The 23,674-nt window shown below is 43.8% G+C and overlaps 1 long non-coding RNA gene across 4 annotated transcripts in view; it reads left to right on the top strand.

Moving 5' to 3' along the window:
• Window positions 1–394: 394 nt before the first annotated feature.
• Window positions 395–23,674, top strand: part of LOC115586888 (uncharacterized) — a 31,898-nt gene continuing 8,618 nt past the window's right edge. Inside the window, exons 1-4 of one of the 4 annotated variants that reach the window (XR_003984931.1) lie at window positions 395–425; window positions 1,275–1,427; window positions 1,777–1,891; window positions 2,230–3,349. This is a non-coding gene — a long non-coding RNA (uncharacterized LOC115586888). Of the gene's footprint in view, window positions 426–749; window positions 1,428–1,776; window positions 1,892–2,229; window positions 3,350–4,278; window positions 4,635–23,674 lie in introns of those variants that run through there. The other 3 variants (XR_003984929.1, XR_003984928.1, XR_003984930.1) reach the window with 3 other exon arrangements.

Here is a 23,674-nt window from a genome sequence, read left to right as displayed (position 1 = left end):
AGAATCGATAACGGCAGAGGCGTAAAATTCCGATTGAATTGGTCAGTTCGAACCGGTTCTAAGTCGGAACTGGTTCTCGATTCCCACCCCTAGCCATATCCTAGCTCAGAGTTAGACACGCAAATTGCTCTGTTGTTGGTTGTAAAAATCAACATCAGTGCCTATATTCTGTCCCAGCTACTGAACAACAGAAGAGACAGTGGTTGCATTTCATTTCATAATGACAACGTGGCCTGCTATGGTTCGTCTTAGCTTGTATGTGTGTGCTAACCACTTCACATCGGACTGCTTCAGTAACGATCAGTAATGGTTGGGACTGATTGTTTTACGAGAGTCAGTGTCGAGGCAAATCCATCTTTGTGCTGACCCTCATAAAATAATCAGTCCCAACCATACCGGACCCAGCAACTGCACCCAAGCCACAGGTAAGTGTCTGCACGTTTTGATTGTATTTACAGTTGCCTACGTATGGTGAAGTCAGCTGGAAATTGGCTCACTAGTTAGCTCCATTTCGGTCTGCTATGCAATGGCGTTTGAAGCGAGTTTAATGTTAATAATATTACGATGGAGCTTGGTTGTCACAGTAGAAAGTCTGGAAACGTGCAGACTGGAGACAGAGATGATTCGAACAGTGTATAATAGTTTGGAGACTGTGTTGAGACAAACACAGCTTTCGCTAGCTGTTAGCCATTAGCTACATGGTAGTCACTGTAACAACACATACGAACAAACTCACATTATTCAGACATACTAACCATTCTGAAACATCCTGCTGCAGTCGCAGAGTCTGTACTTCTTCAGGAGCCTCTCCTTCTGGGTCTGATTCTGGGCCAAACTGGTTTGGTTAACGAAAAAATCTCCACGAGCCATAGTGTAACATCCACCGTAAACATTAGCGCATGCTACCGCTAGTGCAAGCGGCATCCTCTCCCTGAGAGGGGTGTGTAGCAGGCAAGGCAGGCGTTGACAGACGGAGCTCATTAGCATTTAAAGGTGTAGGCACAGAAACAGCCTGATCTCAGTGAGCTCACTTGAGAGACTTTTAGACAGCTGAAATTCAGGACCACGGATGGGTTTGGGGCAATGCATTTCAAATACAGTGTTGTTGGACCTCTGACAGCTGTGTGAAATTGATGAAAAACAGTATAATATGGGTCCTTTAAGGTTTTGTACGAGGACACTGAGAGTGTACTGAAAATTAATGGTGGTTTGTGTAAACCTTTTTAAGTGACTGTGGTTTTAATTGTTTGTGTGACTTGCTTCCATTTTATCAGGGACTGTTTAGAGCCTGGACTCTTTTTAAATGGAAAAGACTGGAACCTTCAGCTTCACTGTTTGGCTCCTGGAAGAGCCTCTGATCCACGGGCCTGGCTGGATGTTCAAGACACCAGCAGACCTGCTCTCACACAGCGGTTATGTTCAGCCGGGTCAGTGAAGCTGAAATGCATTGTGGATATTGTCTGTAAAATCTGTAAAGCTTGAAACAAGAGAAAGCTAAGTGGGAGGAAAGACACTGTGTGGAGAGAGAGACTATAGGTACAGGATGACTGGAAACCAGTGTAGAGACTGTTTTATAAACCAGCGTGGCTGTTAATAGTTTTGTTTCTAGGATAAAATCTACTGTTTCCATTAATTGTCCTTTCTGTAAGGAACTAGAAACAATTTTTCACCGTTTCCTGGACTGTAGAAGACTAGAAGTTCTGTTTGAAGCCCTGAAAACTGTGTTTTTAAAATGTATTGAGAGTTGGTCTGAAACTGCTTTTATTTTTGGTGCAGGCTACAAAGAAAAAAAAGTGGCAGCTGTTGAACTTTGTAGTGGGACAGGCCAAACAGTCCACCTATGAAAGCAGAAAAAATCAAATGTGAGAGAGAAGAGAAGAGAATGTGTCAGGTGAGGAGCTGCCGTCAATACTAATGATGAATAATGTTGCTGAGTTTCTGTCTCAGTGGTGTTTCAGCAGAGCTCTGTGTTCTGTTGCTGAGGGGAAGCTGAGACTTAACTCTGTTTCTATGACATTTTTTAACATATATATTTATTTCTGTCTCATCTGGTTATCATGTCATGTTGAGATCGTCCTTATTTATTGGAAAATAAAGGTGTTTTAAAAACAAGGGTTAATAAATATAGAAAAATAAAAATCTCTCTCTCTCTCCCTCTCTCCTTCTCTCTCTCTCTCGCGCTCTCTCTTTCTCTCTGTCTGCCTCCCTGTCTGTCTGCTGATGGTTCAGGTGGCTGACAGTGGTATAAGGTTGGTATTGGCAGAGGTATTGATTGATGTGCTGTATAATTGCCAGGATAATAGCTGTGAAATGGTGGCGTTGCCCTTTATTAACTGTCCCTGTGGAGGTCCCTGGGAGGCAAATGGTGGTGAATGCAGATTATATAATGTGATGATATCTGATTTTTATTCTATTTATTCAGATTAGGAGAGGAGGTTTAAATGTGTTTTCAGAGGTTGGTTTAAAAATGTTCTGCTGCTTTTTTGAAAAGAACCTTCTACCATATGCAAATTAAGTTTTTGGCTAACAGAGGATAAACAATAGTTGCAGTTGAGTGCCAAATAGAAACCTCAGCTCCATTTGTTATATACATACATACATACATACATACATACATACATACACACATACAAAGAAATGTGATACATTTACAAAAGTCCCAGTGATGTCCAAAGAGCCTTACACAGTTCTGCTGGTCTAGGTTCAGGAGGCAGGTAATTGGTTTTAAGTTTAGACAATGACTCAAGACAGATACTTTTAAAACAATTTTAAAAGCTGAGATAATCTTGAAATCTCTCCCCCACCCTATTAAGAAAATTGACATCTCATTAGGTGCTGCTGACTAATTGGCTGTAGCAGACAAGGCCTCAGAGACACCCAGACCTTGTCACCTCATGTCGTGGTTGTTATTAGCTTAAAGCTTTTATAGCTCCTGAGCTTGATGAATGATCAGGAAAACAATCAGTGGACCACTCAACCCACTGTGACTGTGTGTGTGTGTGTGTGTGTGTGTGTGAGAGAGAGAGTGTGTGTCTGCTTCTCTTGTATCTGTTGCTGTCTCCTACAAGCTGTTCACCTATGTTTGTATTTGTGACACATTTTATAATCAATGAATACCTCCATCTATTTGTATTTTATTTGGAGCATTTTGGCGCATTGAATGGCATAACAATTAATTATTTTAGTTATTTATTCTGTTATCTATTAATGTTATGATTTTGGCTTCCTCAGTCCTCCATATATGTTGCCCTAGACAGCTTTTGCTAAAAGTGTGAACTTTGTCCTGAGTGGGGCGCTAGAGGAGAAGTAATCAGGCCATTACAGTTTTTCTCAATTGTTTACACACAAATACTGGTTAATTGCCCTACTATGCACACTGACTCATCACATGGGCAAACACCTGTCACACAGTTTTACAATTAGCAATCAGAGCTTTAGCATAAAATGGCAACAGGTGAGCACTTCTATTTTGGAGCAATGGATGCCAACATTGGAAACCAAGGCGGAGCCAGAGCCAGAGGAGTGAGAGTAAGAGGAGGAGGACAGGGAGGACGAGGACGAGGAAGGCCAAGGACCGTAATCTCTGATGAGATCTGAGCCACTTTGGTTGAACATGTGGTCAACCATGGTCTAACAATGAGGGAGGCTGGGCAAAGAGTACAGCCAAATTTGTGCAAGTACAATGTAGCATCCATCACCTGGACTTTCCGAAATGAAAATAGGTAAGAAATCTACTCTCACTAGAAAATTGCAGTACTGCATATCAATGCAGTGCTCAATGAGTACAGTAGTACAATATTGCCTGTGGACTGTTCTGTAGGACTATAAAAAAAGTATGTTTCAAGTATTTGGGAAATGTTTTCCTACTTTGTACTCCTACTCAGTATTAACAGTGTTTTACTATTTGTATGGCAGAACTGAAAGATTACCAACACAAGGTGGTCAGGAAACTGAAATCATGAACATGGTCCTAGAAAATATGGCAAATACAAAGAAAAATTATAGAAAATAATGAGATATTTCAAAATGTTGATAGGGTAAGCTTATCAACACTGGACCGTGTCTTGCTCAGAAGTAATCTGAGGATGAAGCAGGTCTACAGGGTGCCATTTGAATGCAATTCAGAAAGAGTTAAAGAATTGCAATATAACTATGTGCAAGTGAGTCTTATACAATCCCACCATTGATGCATACACTTAACACTGTATAAATTATACATATTTGAGTATTATAATGACCACTCCATGTCTATTTCTGATATTGTCATGTGTGTTTCAGAGAGTCCTCCAGCTAGAGGTGGCTGCAGTGGCGCAACAGTTCATCTTCATTGATTCAACCTCACAAAAAGACGGAGGAGGGGAAGAAATATAATCGGCCAGCGGGCCATTGTTGAAGTCTCTCGCCAGCGCAGAGGGAACATCGCAATGTGTGCAGCGATTACCCACCACGGCCTCATCCATCACCATACTACCCTTGGCCCCTACAACACTGCCCATCTAATCATATTCCTGGGCACCCTACACAACACACTCATTCCACCAGATCAGATAGACGGCCCAGAGCAGCTCAGGTACGTTGTCATTTGGGACAGCATAAGTTTCCACTGGGCTGCTCTGGTTTGTAGCTGGTTCACTGCCCACCCACTTTTTTTAGTTGTTTATCTCCCTCCATATTCTCCATTCCTCAATCCTATTGAAGAATTTTTTTCTGCCTGGAGATGGAAAGTGTATGACCGCAATCCCCAAACACATATACCCCTTCTCCAAGCTATGGAAGACGCATGTGAAGATATAGCAGTTGATGCTTTTCATGGCTGGATTCGCCATGCTAAGCTATGTTTCCCCCGCTGCTTGGCCAGGGAAAACATTGCTTGTGATGTGGATGAGGTGCTGTGGCCGGACCGAAACAGAAGAGAGGATGCAGCATAGTGTTTTGTTTTTTCTTTACTGTAACTGTATACAGTAAATTCTTCTGCTGTTGTGTTGTATGTAGACCCCTGTATGTGCAACTTTGTTGGTAGGGATGTACACTGTGTACATTGTTTTTGTGGGAAAAATGAAATATATTTGTTACCATGTGTTTGTGTGTTCTGAGAATAAAAACAATGGGCCTCATTCATAAACCGTTCTTACGAGCAAAGTTGTTCTAAGTCCCACTTACGAAGATTTTACAAAGATTGTGGCATTCATGATTTTTTTCTTATCCAGGATTTATTCTTAGGTAAGTGTTACGTCCCTATTGGTGGTATCTAGGGGAAGAGATGAGCAACAAATTAATAGTAAACCGGGTGTTTCGAGGATGAGAGGAAACAGAAAGATTTGTATAATTAAACTATTTATTTATACACAAATAAGCCCAACGATAACACAAAGCTACTCCCTTATGGAAGCGAAGTCGAAAAAAACCATTCAGACTGGACCAAACTGTGGTCTTACAAACAACAAAGATAAACACTAAGGCCAACGCCTCGAGGGAATAATAATATGAAAAGTGACACAGCTTCAGGTTCACGACCGACAGTGCTCCACGACACTATCTGGCGGCTTGGCCCACTGGCCCCGTCTGCTTCCATCCCTACAGCTTTATCACAGTCCACTGTGGTGGAGGTGCTGCAGGTGTGCCTGACCAGTCAGGTGGGGAGGGCGCCACCTGAAGCAGGACACAGGAGAACAGAGCAATACATGCACACGTAACACCCCCTCCCATAAGTGCAAACTAATAGTTTGCTACCTTGAACACTATAAACGACTCTTATTGATAACATACTGCCCATCAGAATTACAACCGTCCACTTTTTTTTTTTTTTACAATTCTCACCCACGGGACAGGGCATCAGCCACCACATTGTCGATCCCCTTCTTGTGTTTAATCTCAAGGTTGTAACCTTGCGCCAACAGGGCCCAGCGCATCAGTCGCTGGTTGTGGTTATACATCTGTGTTAGAAAGACAAGAGGGTTATGGTCCGTGTATACAACCACAGGAGATGAACTGGCACCAACATACACTTCAAAATGTTGAAGTGCAAGTAGCATAGCCAGCGTCTCTTTTTCAATGGTGGAGTAGTTTAGTTGATGGTGTTTGAACTTGACCGAGAAGTAGCACACTGGATGGCACACGTCACCCTCCCCGTCTTGCATCAGCACAGCACCAGCTCCTGAAGCACTCGCATCAACCTCCAGCTTAAAAGGATGAGAGAAGTTAGGCGCCGCGAGGACAGGTGCACTGCAGAGCAAAGATTTTGCTGCCTCAAAGGCATACTGACACTCAGCACTCCATACAAAAGGAACTTTTGTATGGAGAGACTGCACAGACTGCACAGACTGGTTAAAGGATTCACTACTACCGAGAAGTTTTTGCAAAAACACCGGTAATAACCAGCCATGCCCAAGAAACGCCGTAGTTCACGCCTTGATGTGGGAACCGGGTAGGACACCACGGCCGAGACTTTAGCATCTACGGGCCGGACCTGCCCGAGGCCAACCTGTTTCCCCAAGTATGTAACCGTAGCCTTGCCAAACTCACACTTGGTTAGGTTAAGAGTCAAGGACGCTTTTTCAAGTCTCTGAAACACTTCCGTCACGCTAGCAATATGACTGGCCCAATCGGCTGAGTACACGACGACATCATCAAGGTAAACTTTACAGTTTTTGACATTTCCTAGCACTAGACTCATTAGACGCTGAAACGTGGCAGGCGCATTTCTCATCCCAAATGGCATAACCGTATACTGCAGGAAGTGGTCAGGGGTTACAAAGGCCGAGATCTCAGAGGCTCTGGGTGTTAATGGAACCTGCCAGTACCCTTTCAGCAGATCGAGTTTTGTAATAAACATGGCCGGCCCAATACTATCAATACAGTCCTCCATGTGAGGCACAGGAAATGAGTCTGGCACTGTAACTGCGTTAACCTTGCTATAGTCAGTACAAAAGCGTGGGGTGCCATCCGATTTAGGAGCCAGCAAACAAGGGGAACTCCAAGGACTACAGCTAGGTACAGCTAAACCATTTTCCAACAGGTAATTAGCCTCCTTTTTCATAAGCTCTCTTTTAGCTAAAGGACAACGGTACGCATGCTGTTTAATGGGAGATGCACTACCAACATCAATATCATGTTTCAATACGTTGGTGCTGGATGGTACATCACTAAACAGGGACGGGTGGGAGCGTATCAAAGAAACCATCTTTCGTCGCTGGTCTACCGGGAGATAGTTCAAATGGGCGTCTATTTTAGCCAAAAACTCTGTGTTAGACAGCCTACCACTCTGCTGATCACTCCCCAGGAACGCAAAACCATCGTCAGGCAAAGATTCCACACAAACCAAGGAAGTAGTTGTTTCGCAAGGGGCAGCAGTCTTCAGAGTTCTTTCCCGCTCCCCCTCGTTGGTTTCTCTGGAATGATAGGACTTGAGCATGTTAATGTGGCACAATCGCACCTTACGTCTGCGCTCAGGCGTATGAATGACATAGTTTGTACCAGACACTTTGCTTTTCATGACATAAGGGCCTGAAAAACCGGCAGTAAGGGCAGAGCCAGGCGTGGGTAACAGCACTAGAACTCTCTTGCCAGGTTCAAACTCACGCTTAACGGCTTTCTGGTCAAACCGTTCTTTCATTCTCTCCTGCGAGGAGGAGAGTGCCACTTTAGCCAGCGCAGAAGCATGACGTAAACGCTCCTTACATTGCGACACAAAATCCTGAACTGTAGTCTGTGGAGAAACGTTACACAAGAACTGTTCCTTTAACACTTTCAGTGGGCCACGAACACTGTGCCCAAACACAAGTTCAGCCGGGCTGAACCCCAGGGACTCCTGTTTGGCTTTATGGATGGCAAACAGTGTGAAGGGGACACTGTCATCCCAGTCTCTCCCTGTTTCATAACAGTACTTACGCAGCATGGACTTCAGAGTTTGATGCCAACGCTCAAGTGCCCCTTGTGACTGTGGATGATACGCACTAGAAACTGAATGAACGATGCCTAGGGCATGCAAGGTTTGTTTGAATGATTTTGACAGGAAGTTGGTTCCCTGATCCGTCTGTACAACTTTTGGTAACCCAAACATGGCAAAGAACTTGGTCAATGCCCGTGTGATGGCAGGTGCCGTGATTTTTTGCAGTGGAATGGCCTTGGGAAAACGGGTGGTAATACACATTACAGTTAACAAAAACTGGTTACCAGACTTTGTCCTCGGCAATGGACCGACACAATCGACCAATACATGTTCAAAGGGTTCACCAACAGCAGGAATAGGATGTAGAGGGGCTGGAGGAACAACCTGATTTGGTTTCCCCACCACTTGGCAGGTACTACATGTTTTACAGAAGCGCGCCACTTCCTTCTTCATTCCTGGCCAGAAGAAATGCTTAAGAATACAGTCATGGGTTTTAGTGACACCAAGGTGACCAGACCAGGGATGGTCATGGGCTAACTCTAGTACATGCTGCCGGTATGCAGCAGGAATCACTATCTGACACACTGAGCCCAAGTCACCAACTGCATTGGTCTTTTCTAGAGGTGAAATCCACTTCCGCCTCAACATCCTGTTCTCTATGAAAAATGACTGACTCTCAGTGCATTTACCGACATCCTCAACTGCTGCAAAACATTTTTTTAGGGATGGATCACCTGACTGGGAGCTGATGAGTGCCTCTCGGGTTAGTGGCAGCACTTGAGCAGCAACAGGCTCTGCCCCACTTTCACATTTTTCTAGGCCTTCAGTACAGTTCTCCTTATCCCCCGTAGGTGGCAGCCTGTCCTCAGATAAGGCAGAAGCAAAAACAGAGTCAGACAGATCAACATCCTGAGCTTGCTTTCTAGCTTGCCCCCTAGTTAGCACGCTAACTGAAAACACGTCAGGGTGACACTGAACCAGATCATCGTGTCTAGATTCTGCCATTGGGTTGTCAACAACTTCCGGGGATGGATATACTTTGCCCCCAGCTATGTCGTTACCCATAATAAAGTCAACACCATCGATGGGAAACGAGGAACGCACAGCTACCCGGAAGAAACAAGTTTTAAGGTTAGACTGGACGTGAATGCGGTGAAGGGGTGCAGGTACAAATCCCATCCCGATACCTCTTACGATTGCGCTCGCGTCACAGGCAGACTCCTCACTCAAGGGCAGTACAGTGGAAAGGATGAATGACTGAGAGCCACCCGTGTCTCGCAACACTGTGACAGGACGCTGATCATCCAGCTTTCCTGTGAGCGAGACAAATGCAGGGAAAATGAAAGGTTTGAAACACTCATCAGGTACTGTTTGAATGGCGGACGGTGGACAACTGGTTACCGTTCTTACTAGCCCCACACCCTTGGGCTTTGAAGTAGCCGCATGCTGCTTACGTTTCCACGCACTGCAGTCGGCTATTAGATGGTCAGCTTTATGACAGAAAAAGCATTGCTTATCTGCCTTAGGTGCAGAGACTGATGTACCAGGACGTGGAGCACGCGTGTCACTAGGCCTAAAAGCAGTTTCATGTTGAGCAGGAGACTCGTGCCTGACAAAGGAGCTTTTGTGGGTAAGAGCGAACTCATCAGCAAGAATAGCAGCTTGCTGCAGAGTAGATACCTTCTGCTCATTTAAATACACAACAGTTCGCTCAGGCACATGGTTTTTAAATTCCTCCAACAACATTAGCTCACGTATTGAATCAAAGGTATCTGCCTTACAAGCCGAGCACCACCGATCAAACAGCATCCCCTTCTCCCTGGCAAAGTCAGCGTACGTCTGGCCCGCTGTTTTTCTAAGACCCCGGAAACGCTGCCTATATGCCTCAGGCACCAGCTCATATACCTGCAGTATTGCGCCCATTACCTTTTCGTAAGAGAGGCCATCCTCCACAGAAAGAGACGAGCAAGCTTCCTGAGCCTTACCTGTTAGTTTGCATTGTAACAGTATCGCCCACACATCCTTCGGCCAGTGCAGAGCGGCAGCAATGCGCTCAAACGCACCGAAATAACACTCAACTTCAGATTCTCGAAAGACAGGGACCAAAGCAATGTTTTTACTCACGTCAAATGCTACAGGTGAAGAGGACGGCCGCGGACCAGGCAAAACTGAGCTAGACTGTAGTTCCAGCTCGCGCATTTTGACCGCGGTCTCCGCATCCAACCCCATCCGCTTCAACTTGAGCTGAAATTCACGCTCCCGCTCCCGTTCCCGTTCCCCATTCTCCAGCTGGAGACGAGCTAAACGCAACTTTATCCGCGCATCTACCCTGGTCCCAGGGGTCATTTCGACAGACAACGCTTCAAAACTGTTTCTCGTCTCCGTCATCATGTTTTACACCGGGGGTCATGTTCAAGATGTCTTCCTGCCGCTCAGCCGCTTCCGCCCCCCGAGCCTCGGAGCTGGCCTCCCCTGCGGACCCGGCGACGGCCACGGCCGCCGGTAGACTACACACCCCCCCTTTCACTAATCCGTCAACCACGGCAGCTTTCAGCTCCTTCTTACGGAGAGAATCGCAAACAAATCAACTTTCCTGCGGTTGTTTAGTTGACTCAGCGTAGGCTTCGCCACAAACTCCTCCACACTAAACGCTGCCCCACTTGCCATTACGCCGGCAGCAGCCTCTAGTCGCTAGGCTAAGCTATTAGCAAATTAGCGTGTACCCCACTCACTCCGTGGTAAACGTCAGAACTATTAACGCCGGATGCCACACACAACCAAACAAACCCAGCCTTACAGTAAACAAACATCCCCCAGATCCTACCTACCAAAACCTCACCTGTCTATCTTCTGGAGCTTGCCGGGCTCGAGGCGACTTGAAAGGCGGAAACTTCAGCGGCTGAAAACGCCTACCTCCGTCGGGGAACTTGATCACCGCCCAGGATTTACTCCGAAAATAAAAAAGGCAAAACACAAGTGACCGATGGAAGGGCCGCCGTGCAACCCAGCTAGACACTTCTGTCTTACTGAGGGAGTTGTTAGAAAAATAGTGAAGGCTAGATCGTGCACACACCCCGTCGCCAATACTTCTTGCGAACCACCGGAAGTGACTTTCCGCTTTCAAAACAAAATAGTCTAAAATAAACTACAAGTATCTTTACTAATTTCTCAAAACGAAATTAAATCCCGGACGAGCCCCCAAATTGTTACGTCCCTATTGGTGGTATCTAGGGGAAGAGACGAGCAACAAATTAATAGTAAACCGGGTGTTTCTAGGATGAGAGGAAACAGAAAGATTTGTATAATTAAACTATTTATTTATACACAAATAAGCCCAATGATAACACAAAGCTACTCCCTTATGGAAGCGAAGTCGAAAAAAACCATTCAGACTGGACCAAACTGTGGTCTTACCAACAACAAAGATAAACACTAAGGCCAACGCCTCGAGGGAATAATAATATGAAAAGTGACACAGCTTCAGGTTCACGACCGACAGCGCTCCACGACACTATCTGGCGGCTTGGCCCACTGGCCCCGTCTGCTTCCATCCCTACAGCTTTATCGCAGTCCACTTGATTGCTGAGGTGCTGCAGGTGTGCCTGACCAGTCAGGTGGGGTGGGCGCCACCTGAAGCAGTACACAGGAGAACGGAGCAATACATGCACACGTAACAGTAAGAACAAATCCTAACACTCAGGAATACTCTCACGCACATTTCAATTCCGACATGTTGGCATTGTGGCAGGAAGTGCATCATCGCATTTCCTCCTCAGAGGAAAGGGGAGGGGTTAGAGAAAAATTACACCTGGGAGCTGGAGGAAAAAAAGTGCCAGTTAAACAAAGACAGCATGGAGGAGATCAGGAGGAAGCGAGGCTGAACAGGAGAAACACTAAATGGAGTCTGTAAAGGAGTGTACAAGCTGAAAAGGACCAACGCAACCCCGGAGTGTGTGCGAGGGCAGACGGATGTCTTGTGGTGAGGCACTTAGAAGCCAAAAACGGTCTGGGCTGAAAACTACTGCAGATAAGTGGTCTCTACCTGTCGCTCTCCAGGCTTCTTCCCCCTTCCAAAGCAACTATCTTCACGTTCTATCAGGAAAAGGCTAAGCTACCAAACCCCTCACCCACTTCCCTGTCTCCATCTGCCCCCTCAACTTCATCTACCCCCGCCCCCCCATTCCCTCCTTTTCACTTGCATACATATCACACACACGCTCACATACATACTTTTGGATGACCAGAATGAACTGAACTAAATTGAACTCCACCTACAACCATTCACTCGGTTATGGTGAATGCGATTTTTGTTCTTTTATATGGACTGTGGACCTTGGGACTTATATTTAACTCTCAATTGATATTGCCATTGAAGATATGTTGATTTATTGCTTGGTGGACTTCATTATTTCCTGAAGTGATTTAAGTGGTTTGATCATTGGTTTGTTTGTGATTGATCATTATTTGATTACCACTTCATTTTTCAGATGGTATGGTGACCAGTGTTTTATTTGATGTACCTGCCTTTTGTAGCTAGGGCCATAGGCTAGCGGGATTCTGATTTTGTTCATTATACAGATACTTTCCAATTTACAGATTTGTTTCTTTTCACATTTAAAGAAAAGAACGACAGGTAGAATTTTTTTCCCCTGTCTGGCGCCCAACTTATGACTTATGAGTATCTGTTTCCAGCCCCTACGCTACAGCATGGTTGTGTTTTCTTCTCTTGTGCGGTTCAATAAAATACAATATAACAGTGATAATTCTGTCACATTTATTTATTTATTTATTCATTTCATATTTTTGGTAATTTACAGAGAATTTTAAAATAAATTAAATGTGCCAATGATTTAACATTAATCAAGTAAATTGGAAACCATGCCATTAATTAGTAAACCCCCCTACCTATTTATACATGGCATTTCTCTATCCAAGGCTTGCAAAACAATGGCATATATATTGCTGCTGCAAGAGAGATTGGTGATTGTGCCCTACGGATGGAACGAATGTTTCGGGATCACAAAGATCTTTTTTCAGAGAGCGATGAGTTCCTCTTTGGACACTTTAGGCTCCCACAACCGGTTCTTATAGATCTATGCAACAACCTGGAACCAGCATTTGGGAGCCACACACTTCGGTCCAACCCTGTCCCCCCGCATGTGCAGGTACTGTCGACCCTCGGCTGCGAACAATTCTGAGGCTTACGAACGCGTTGATGAATCTGACGTAGTGTTTTCTTAAGGAACTGTTACGTCTGCCTCAGCCACCCCCACTGCTTCCCGGGGTTGATTGCCCCTTCCCCAGTCTCTCTCTGTGTCAGTGTGTGTGGGTGTGTCAGGTGTGCCGGAGACAGAGCAGGTAACCACCAGCTGCACCCAATCCTGCAATCAGCCTTCCTTTTTATGTCCAGCCCCGCCACCTCCACGCTGCCAGATTGTAGCCACTGATAAGTCAGTAAACTGCGCGTCAAAGCCTTGTACTCTGTTCCTAGCTCTGAATTGATTAGTAATCATGTCCTCTGCTCTAGACTGCCGTCTCTGCCCTGCTCTCCGGCCCCTGACCATCCGGACCTGCTCCCCTCATCCACACGGTGGAACGTGCCAACGGAACAGGGAACCTCTTAAGAACCTCTTAAGAAATAATCTAAGAAAAGTTAAGTAACTTATTTGATTATGAATGATTTTATAATAATATAAGTTAAAAAAAATATAATAATTGAAAAAGCTGGAAACGAGCTGATCTCAAACAAAAAAAGAGCTGTTGTGATCACTGGTCACAGTCTACTCAGATTACCTCCGCTCTCCTCACACAGTCACCACACACGGGCTTGTGGCATTTCAAGTGTCCGAGGTTTGGTTCCGTTTGCAGCTCTTTCGGACCGACACTGCTTCCGTCTCCGTGTCTGCTGCTGCTGTGGTGGTTGTTTCCGCTGCTGCCCACCTTGTGCCGACTGCTGCGGCCGCTTTCCCCTCCATGTATTCTGCCCTCAGCTCCTCTGCCAGCTGCTGATCCCAGCCAGGTCGAGGATGTTATAGAACAGGGGTTCTTAACCTTTTCGACCTTAAGGCCCAATTTTTTCAGTGCAGAGTGGCCCGGGGCCCATTAAATATTAACACTGTATATGCAGTGGGGAAGCTAGTTTGCAAGCGTAGCATGCAAAACTACATGTAGTTCAGCCTGGCTGTAGTTTTAACAAACTGCATTTCTCCTCCTGGAGAAATGTGGTTTGTAAAACTACTGCTAAAAAAAGTAGCTTTAGCAACTACTTATACTCATTATACTCATTTAAATCAGCGTTAAATAAATCAACATATGATGTGTATGAAACAAAATATGATAGCCTACAAAAAATTCACATACAAATATGCCTCTCAACTCAAGTTTTATTTTTTAAAGAACAAAAGCTGACATTTTTGGTCAACATCACAGGAACTTCAGAGGCACTAACACTTCGGCACTAGAACTAGATGTCACATGAGCAGTCTCTCAAAGTTTTTATCAGACAGCCAGATCCATCTGGCACTATAAACATCTTTACCAACACTAAAAAGCCGCTCACATGCTGCACTGGCTGGGACACCAGTGTTGAACTTCTTCAAAGAAAAATAAAATAAAATGTATATTATATAGATCTTTTATTTCTATATATGTATGAAAACTCGTCTTATTTGCCAAAATTGTAGTTAGTACATTGAGTGGTTAAACTACAAAAAATTACCCAAAAAGTAGTTGAATTACTTGACGCAGCACAAAATATGAATGTAGTTTAACTACCAGCAAGTTACAGCAAATTGTAGTTAAGCTGTGTAGTTCAACTACATGTAGTTTAAGTCTCCCCAACACTGCATATAGGTTTAATTGATCTCACTCTTGGTTTGATTTGTATTCAATAATAAGTAAAATCCACTTACAGTTTAACATGGTAATACGTTAATAAAGGTGAATAAATAATACAATTACGTGATTATACGTGATAACCACAAAGATTTTTAATGAACTTCTGTCAGCATATTGTGGGCATGGGCAGAAGAAAGTTTCACAGAACAGTTTCTTAATTTTAAAAAGGGTCCTGAATCGTCAACGCAGTAACATACAGTGACCACAGTTTAACTCACCAGTTTACCAGTTTAAGGCTGGTATGTAACACTGTTACTGTGATGATAAATGACTTAAATATTGAATCTGTGTCTATAATAACCACACCCTGACATGTAAATGTGACATCTGTCTTGATTCATTTAATTTAACTTAAAATATGGACAACTGACTGCATAATATATGATATGAATCAGACACAGAAATGATTTACAGCAGCTCCCATTCAAAGTCAAGAATATGCAGAAAAATAGTAGTAGTAGTCATAATAATAATAATAATAAACTATATATGCTGCATATTTATAATAGAAGCCTACTGCAACTGTACTTTTTTTCACCGTTTAACATTATTTTATACATTATCATTTTTTATAATGTTCTGTCATGGAGTACATCACTTCACTGCTAACAGAAAAGAAAGCAGCTCACTGCCAGTTACAGCTTCTTATCGTGATCTGCAGTCTTTGTTAATTTTTTGTCATGATTGTTATTATTAGTACCCATCAAAAATCACAGTTACATGTCAGGATGTGGTTATTATAGACATATTCAATATTTAACTGTCATGTATCATCACAGTAACAGCGTTACATACATTAGCAGCTGTAAACACATAAAAACATTAGAAAACACATCATGTGGTCCCCTTTAAACGCTGGGTGGAGGTGTATATTTGGGTAAATAACCGCCAATGCAGAGCCTAATTTATTTTGAAAAAACATCAAGGAAGAAGACGTGACCACTGACACTGCACGTTTTTCTTCTTCGCCTTTTTCACGTGTTGTGCCCAGAGAAGCTGGCCAAGTTTGTGACATTTTCATCCCGGAGTTTTGTGAGGAGGGAATTAAACGCCTGTCCCAAATAAACGCCTGGTCTGTTAAGTGATTGAAACAAATAAACGGGCTATTATTTTGTATTTTACGTTTGTTCCCGCATCATCAGCACAAGCTGAACAATAAATCTAACATAGCAAGAAAGGCGGGACTTAAGGCAGAACAGCCAATCATCAGCCGGTCAGTCCCAAAGCCGGTGTCATGTTTGAAGCAGCAACAGGAGAGGGAGGGGGAGAGGAGGCAGCTGCAGCGAGCGCAGATACAGAGCGGCCAGAGAAACTGAGCGACTGTAGTGAGGCGTTTGTGCAAAACTGCGGATAAATGGCAGAAAAAGTTAGGGTGTTGAACCCTCTCACCGGGAAAAGTGTGGATGTTGAAACACCGACACCTCCCACGGGTGCGAGTCGCACCGTGCGACGCCCCTGGCTACAGGTGAGCAGCAAGCTGAATGTCTTCTGTTCTTCTGTGAGCTTCTTAAACAACTTACTGACGCATTACCGCCACCGTGTGGTCGGAAGTTGCATTGTAACTGAGCGTCTCATGGATAACAGCTTTTCTCTGGTGTCTTCAGTTGATAACCTATGCAGTCCCGCGGCCCTCGCGGCCCACAGGTGCAAAACTGAAAGTTTTTGGCGGCCCTCTAGGTGGCGCTTGCGGCCCAAGCTTGGGCCGCGGCCCTATGGTTAAGAATCACTGTTATAGAAGACCGCCACTGGACGTCTTTCCGCCTTTGACGGAGTACGGTCCGGGACGTCCACGCCGTACTTGGTGTTGTTGTAGTAAATCACAGACTCTGGTGTTGCCTTCGCCCCACTGAAGGTGCCCACACCTGTGTGCAGGTGCTCAGGATGCAGACATTCTTCCCTGGCTGGTACACAGTCAGAGTCGCATCATTTCAGCACTTCGTGTTGTGAACAGTTCCGCTCGCTGTTTCATGGAGGGGGGAACTCCCGTTGTTGTTTGCCCATGGTGCCAAACAAGCTATTTAATACAACTATATAATTATTAACTCACAAGTAAATTCACAAAGAGGCACAGCTGGAGACCGATAACACAGTTAGAGACAAGAGAGACAATGAAAACAGCAAACCACGCGAAAAATGGAACAATGAAACCCCGCGAAGTGATGTGCGGTCAGTTTGACCGCTTATGGCCGAAACAGGTTAACATATCATATTTTGTGTAATTTAGCCTATATAAAAACTATTCAAAGTTAAAATACAGACACTTTTGGGAAAAGTCATGTGACAGCAGTATTGCATTTTTTCATTCAATGTTAAAAGTGTTGTATTTTCTCTATAAGTGTTGATGTTTTCCTCATTTCCTAATATATAGGCCTACAATTAATGAAAATAAATCAAATGTTAAATAAACTTTATTTAACATGGTAGATCCCTTTATATAGTTTTTCATATGCAGTTATGGTGCAACATTTTGAATCGGGACATTGAGATTAATGGGTAATGGTGGTAAGGACTTGGTGTTTAATAGCTGAACAGTGGTAGTTGGCCCATATCATTTCCTGTTATAGACTCACACCGGCCCCCCACCACAGAAAGGAAAGTTGATGTGGCCCCCACCGAAAAAAGTTTGGGGACCCCTGCTGTAAATCATTGGTGGTGATACAGTGCAAGGACTGTATTGCCCAGATATTATACAGGATCTTGTTTGCAGGAAGCTGGCATGCTCTCTCCGTCTTTCCTGTATATGGCCGAGCCTGTTTACCAGAGGATGCTTTCATTAAGCACAGAACAGACTACCCACACATTGTTTGCTCAAAAGCATAATAAAGAAACTAAGCTAAAAGACATCAGTCCAGCTTGTCGTTTCCTCACCCACCAGGGATCTTCAGGGATAAGGGGGGCATCATGAGCAACACAGTGACCACAGACAAGTGTGATGCAACAGAACAGAGAGTTCCTGGGTCTGGAGATGTGTTCATTTTTATGTGTAACTATTAAATTACAGTGTTGGCCTTATTTTTCAGTTCTAGTGTGCATGATATGTGTGAGCAGCCCCCCACATATATACTCACACACACACACGAACATTGTATTTGTGTTTAATAGCCGAAATATTAATATTTACAATCCATATTAATTGTAAATCAATGAAACAGTAACATAAATTAACATTTACCATGTACTAATTTTTATAGTAAGTATGACATTTGTTGTGATCGTTTTATCAATTCTCTATTTAATTTGAGAATTCAGTTTATTTCATCTTAGTTATTCTTCAGTCCTATTGTTTGTGTGTGTGTGTGTGTGTGTGTGTGTGTGTGTGTGCCCCCTACCACCACCACACAAACATAGTATTCACATTTTTATTCATAACATTGATACTGAAGCTAAATCCATGAAATGTTAACATTATAAGTTAGTGATTATTATAGGCTTTCAACTAACTTCTGAGTAAAGTCATGGCGAGACAATTAACTAATCAATTATACTGTTACGATAAACATGTAAATGCACAAATACATAGAATTATTAATATGTTATGTGTTAACCATACAGTCTATGGTGTAAACATACGTGTTTTTTAAGCTTTTATTTCGGTGATTAACTAACTTCCGCTTGAGACTTCTGGTATGGTTTGGATAAATGGCAGTTTTTATTTTGGTTTTATTTTGGTGATTAACCAACTTCCGGTTGGGACTTCCGGTATGGATTGGATATATGGCGGCACCCTTGTCAGGGATCTGGAGGTTTACTGAGGACACAGCAAGACGATGTAAGGGTGAACACTAGAAGCATACACACTAGGGTTTTGTTAGTCTAAGCACTCGCTATCGACTGAACCATGTACCGTGAGAGGTAAAGGTAATCATCTGGCAGCAGGCATCGCGATGATTCGGGTCTTTAAAGGCTGCGCTGATCACCACCCTGCTGCAGGTGCGTAAGAGAGCTCCCTCCTACAGCCGTAAACTCCACCCAGCCCGCCGGAGCACCTCTGCGAGTGCAACAAAGCACAAGCACAAAACACAGACACTGCAGGAGGGGTCGTGACACAAAAACACTTTCTTGAATCTTGCTAGCATAACATTAGCTTTCTGGCTAATCGCTGAGCTAACAGTTTCAGTGAGCTGAGAGAACTGAATTATATCCAGATATATGGCATTAGAGGTCCATCCTCTTGACTGGAGTAGTGATCAATGTTTTACTACACATATTGACTGTAACAGGCATGAGTCATATCACAACATCATATCACAACTTATTGAATCAAATTGGCTAAGAATTTATCAAATTGGTTGATTAGTTATCAATTTCTATCATTTAATTTTATGTCTGCTTCTCATATTAAATGCACCAAAGATTATATGAAAAATTAATGTAGGTATAAATTAATTTACAACATGTGACAAATTGTTGTTTCTGCTTTTGCATTATTTTTCCTTTGTATAAATGTTCATCTACTTTATTAATTGAGTTATATTTGAATTCATGTATTCAGTTATGTAGTTATTTCTGTCCCATCTTCCCACTGGATTTCATCCTTTTATATTTCCAGAAATTGTATTTCTGTCTGTCTTTTCCTTATACCTTTATGCATAGCTGCTTCATTATACAAATGGGGGGAGGGCTGTCATTATTCTTAATGGTGCATTTAATGGCATATTAATCTATTTTATTGAGCCATTTATTCATACATTTTTTATTTTACAGTGTCAGTCCTTTACCGAAAAAAGGGATATGGTGGGCTGTTCAGGTTACAAACATGCATTTAGTGAATATTAAACTCATCGATGTTTCTCTCTCAGACATGTTTTAAACTTGTAGAACTAGTTTAATCTGGAGGGATGTAAAGTCTATTAGTGTCAATCATGTTTAGGGATGTAAAGTCAATCATGTTGAGATTACTTAGTTATGTTTTGTTCCAAATGGAAAACCCTGCCTCCTGAAAACAGGTGCAATAACAGCCAAGGAGTAATTAACCCTTTAGGCGCCGGGTTTTATTTTAAAAAATACTAGATTTTGACATCTACATTTCAGAAGGCTCTGGCTTGAATGTAGTTTGAGATAGAGACAAAGTGTAAATGAGACAAATATTGAGAATGACCTAAAGTTTATGAAGGGAGTAATTTTTCCCATCTAATTTGCATATTATGACGTCATATGGTGGCGGCCATATTGGATTATGTAATTTCCATGAAATACCTGGTATTTTGAAAGAGAGTTGAACTTATTTCATCAGATTCATCCCCTCCATCCATTTGTTATGTTGTCCACACATCAAATGAACAGGGAAAAAGTAAATTGTAAGCCAACAGTCGTAAACTAGAACTATTAGTACACCACAAAACTCATGTAAACAGTATGCGTTTTTTTTCTTCCCTTTTTCTTGTTTTCTCTTCTCTTCTTCTTTATTATTATAATTATTATTATTATTATTATTATTATTATATGATGATAATAACAGTAGGCGTCTTTTAGCTGCAGAGGCCTTATCTGTGCCCATCTATCCAGATAAAAGTTTGTAATATTTGTAGAGTGTGGAGCCTCTCATTGCAAGGCATAGAGACAATAAGAACTAATATATATATATATATATATATATATATATATATATATATATAACATTTACATCATACCATTCATGAAACCGTGAACTTGGAATTAGTTCATGTCAGCCTAAATACTGATGAGCATTGTCTCCATTGTTATAAGATACCAGAAATCATCAGTCAGAAAGAGGGACAAAAAAACTATAGACCTTGAATCATTGCTTAGCTTTCTGTCACCACGATATCCAATTTGCTCATCAAAGGGCTTTATCCATATACTTCATCTCTCAAGTAAGCCCAGCCACCATTACCATTATCATCATCATCATCTCCAGCCCTGTTCTGCCTTCCCCTGTTGCCCCTACGACACCCATCAGCCTTTCTACGAACACTTCACCCACGTCTCCCCCTGCTATCTCCTCTAGTGTTGTGAGAAGAGTTGGACTCGTGTGTCCTTTGTGCTTCGTGAACACTGCTGCGGCGCATAGCTGCACCGCTGCCGCGGATGGAGGCTACGTGACCGTCGCGGTGGAAAGAGTGAACACTAGCGCTGACACCCAGCGCTATTCTCACCACCCCCGCTACTTCTACCACATCCATTCGCTTCCCTACTGATACTACGAGTTCGTGTATCATTTCCATTCCCACTTATTGGGCAAAGGATCGTGTGTTAGTGCTTGTGCGTTTTCCTCGCTCTGCGCGGCACCGCCATTGCTATGCAAAGACGCACCGCGACTAGCAAGCTCACTAATCAACTGACCGTCATCTCCCAAAGCTAGATTTTCCACTTCAGAATCAGAATCACCGAATAGGAGCTCAATCACTTCCCTAAGTGTCAACTTTTTGCATTCCATTGTCGTTTATTTCGTCTCAATAACTTCTGAATCCAGCAAAACCCCTTCAGCAAAATGGCTTCCTGGCGCACTGTCTCCGCTCTCTCACCCCACAGTTTGCATGGGACTTCCTCGAACTTTTTGCATTGAAGCAAGACGTTTTTATGAGCTAAGGTCTAAGTATAGGATGTCTGCCAACTAGTGATGGGGAGTATGAACGACATGTAACACTCTATTGGGAGAAAACAGCTGTTTTGTTCAGTACCGCAGTGTGTCGCAAATTTGCGACTCTGGCGCCTAAAGGGTTAAAACCATACAATCAGTAAGAGTTAGAGATGGTCCGTTGATATGCATTATTTCTAATGAGCCGTCATCCAGTTTATCTGCCCGTCATCAACTTGTGCCAGTTTGTCAGGAAGGAGTTTTTAAAGGGGAAAACTAGGGAAATAGGAGGTGGACCCAAATGCAGTTTCTCTCGAGACAAGGAGCAGGATTGAGGGAGAACAAAGGGCGAGCTTTTATTAACACAAAAGCTGATGGCAACAAAAAACCCAAGGCGCATAAATGAAAATGAGTCAAAAACCAAAGTAGCAAGTGAAACGGCTAAACAAAGTGCAACAGAAGAGTTTTAACAAAGTACAATCAAAATCCCAAAACACATCAAAGTCAAAATGAAGCCAGGAGGGTGGAGGGGGGTCAGGAGGAGGGCCAAAGTCCAAACGAAGCCGGGAGGTAGGAGGGGTTTGGGAGGGGGGTCAAAGTCCAAACGATGATGGGAGGGTGGAGGCCAAGGCTGAGGCCCTGATAAGAGTGGCGGCAGGGGCGAAGGTTGAGACTCTCAGGAGGTCGACGGCGGGGTTGAAGGCTGAGATACTCGGGAGGCCGACGGCGGAGACGAAGGCTGAGTTATTCAGGATGCTGACGGCGGGGATGAAGGCTAAGACCCTCTGGAGGCCGACGGCGGGAACGAAGGCTGGGACCCTCCGGAGGCCAGCAGAAGCAGCATGAGCTATAACCCACTGGAAATCCGCGACATGGACTGGGACCCACTGGAAACCGGCAGAAGCAGTGTAGGGTGGGACCCACTGGAGGCTGGCAGAAGCAGCGTGGGCTGGGACACATTGGAGGCCGGGGGTGTGGGCTAGGACCCACTGGAGGCTGGTGGTGAAGACAAAGGCTGGGGCCCACTGGAAGCCGGCGAATGCAGCATTGGGCTGGGACCCCCTGATGGCCAGCGGATGCGGCGTGGACTGGGACCCAAATGGAGGCCGGCGGCGAAGACGATAGCCCTCAGAAGTCTGGGGTGTGGGCTGGGACGCACTGGAAGCGGGCGGCGAAGATGAAGGGCCTTGGCAGAGCCACCGACAGAGGTTCACCGGGGGCTGGGACGGGACTTGGACGGGCTCTGACCGAGGAGCAGGGACAGGACTCGGACGAGCCTCTGACTGAGGAGCAGAGACAGGACTCGGCCAGGCCTCCGACCGAAGGGCTATGACAGGACTTGGCCCGACATATCGAACCATAAAAAAGGCCTGTACAGCACATCTATTCACATTACACAGTACATTGGCACAGTGCTGTGCAAGGCAACCCTGCATTATTGCACCTGCACCAATTTTGCAGCCGCATTTCAGAAGTTCTCTACATACTTGGCTGCCTCTGGTAAAAGTGTGCATAAAGGTGTCCAAGAATCATCTATTTTGGTCCATCCATATTTTGCTAGTGAAGGCACCAACTGAATTGTCTGCAGACATTTGGACCAAATGTTGGCTTTGTACACTGCTTGGTTAGAATGCTGTAACAGTGCAGCCTGTGTGGGATGGATATTTTCCATTGACAGACATTTTTGTGAAAACAAGTCCTTCCTGAGATCATTAACTTTTTCAAGGTCAGTTGTTTTGTTGTAAAAAAAACATGTGTACTGCTCAAGCACTGCTATAATGTTTGATTTCTGGTTAAGCTGTTGAAAAGGACATTGCAGTCATGGCAATGAAGGCATCTGTTACCTCTGGAAAATGATTTCCATGAAGCCCATGCTGACTTTTTGCCTTTGTCTTGAAACTGAGAGGTTGTATCACAACCTGTGAATGTGTGGAAACCTGGGAAAGCCAAACATGTTACTTCCGAGAGTTTTGAAAATACTATTGTTGTGTATTTCTTTAAAGTTTTGCCCCATACCAAAAGCAACCCACATATCCATGTATGGGTAGTTGTCAAGAAGCTGTCCAAAAACCCCAAGAAGAATCACAACAATGTCTGTATCCACTGTTCTTGCTACAATTCTCTGCACACCTTTTAGTAAAGCATCTATTATATGGATGCATACTCTTTTGTCGGCCTCCTCATGGTAACACTCTGGCATTGAAACGGAATGACCAGATGAGAGAACATGTCTACCTTTGGCGGCATAAACTTCCTTGTCTTGTTCAAATGGTGTTGACAGTACAGGAGGGGGAGGTTTGGGTTGGGAGCAACAATACCCTAACTTAGGCATCATCATTATTAGCATATCT

Source organism: Sparus aurata, chromosome 8 (assembly GCF_900880675.1).
Source record: "Sparus aurata chromosome 8, fSpaAur1.1, whole genome shotgun sequence".
In the NCBI taxonomy this organism is placed as follows: domain Eukaryota; kingdom Metazoa; phylum Chordata; class Actinopteri; order Spariformes; family Sparidae; genus Sparus; species Sparus aurata.
This window is presented reverse-complemented; position numbering and strand designations above follow the sequence as displayed.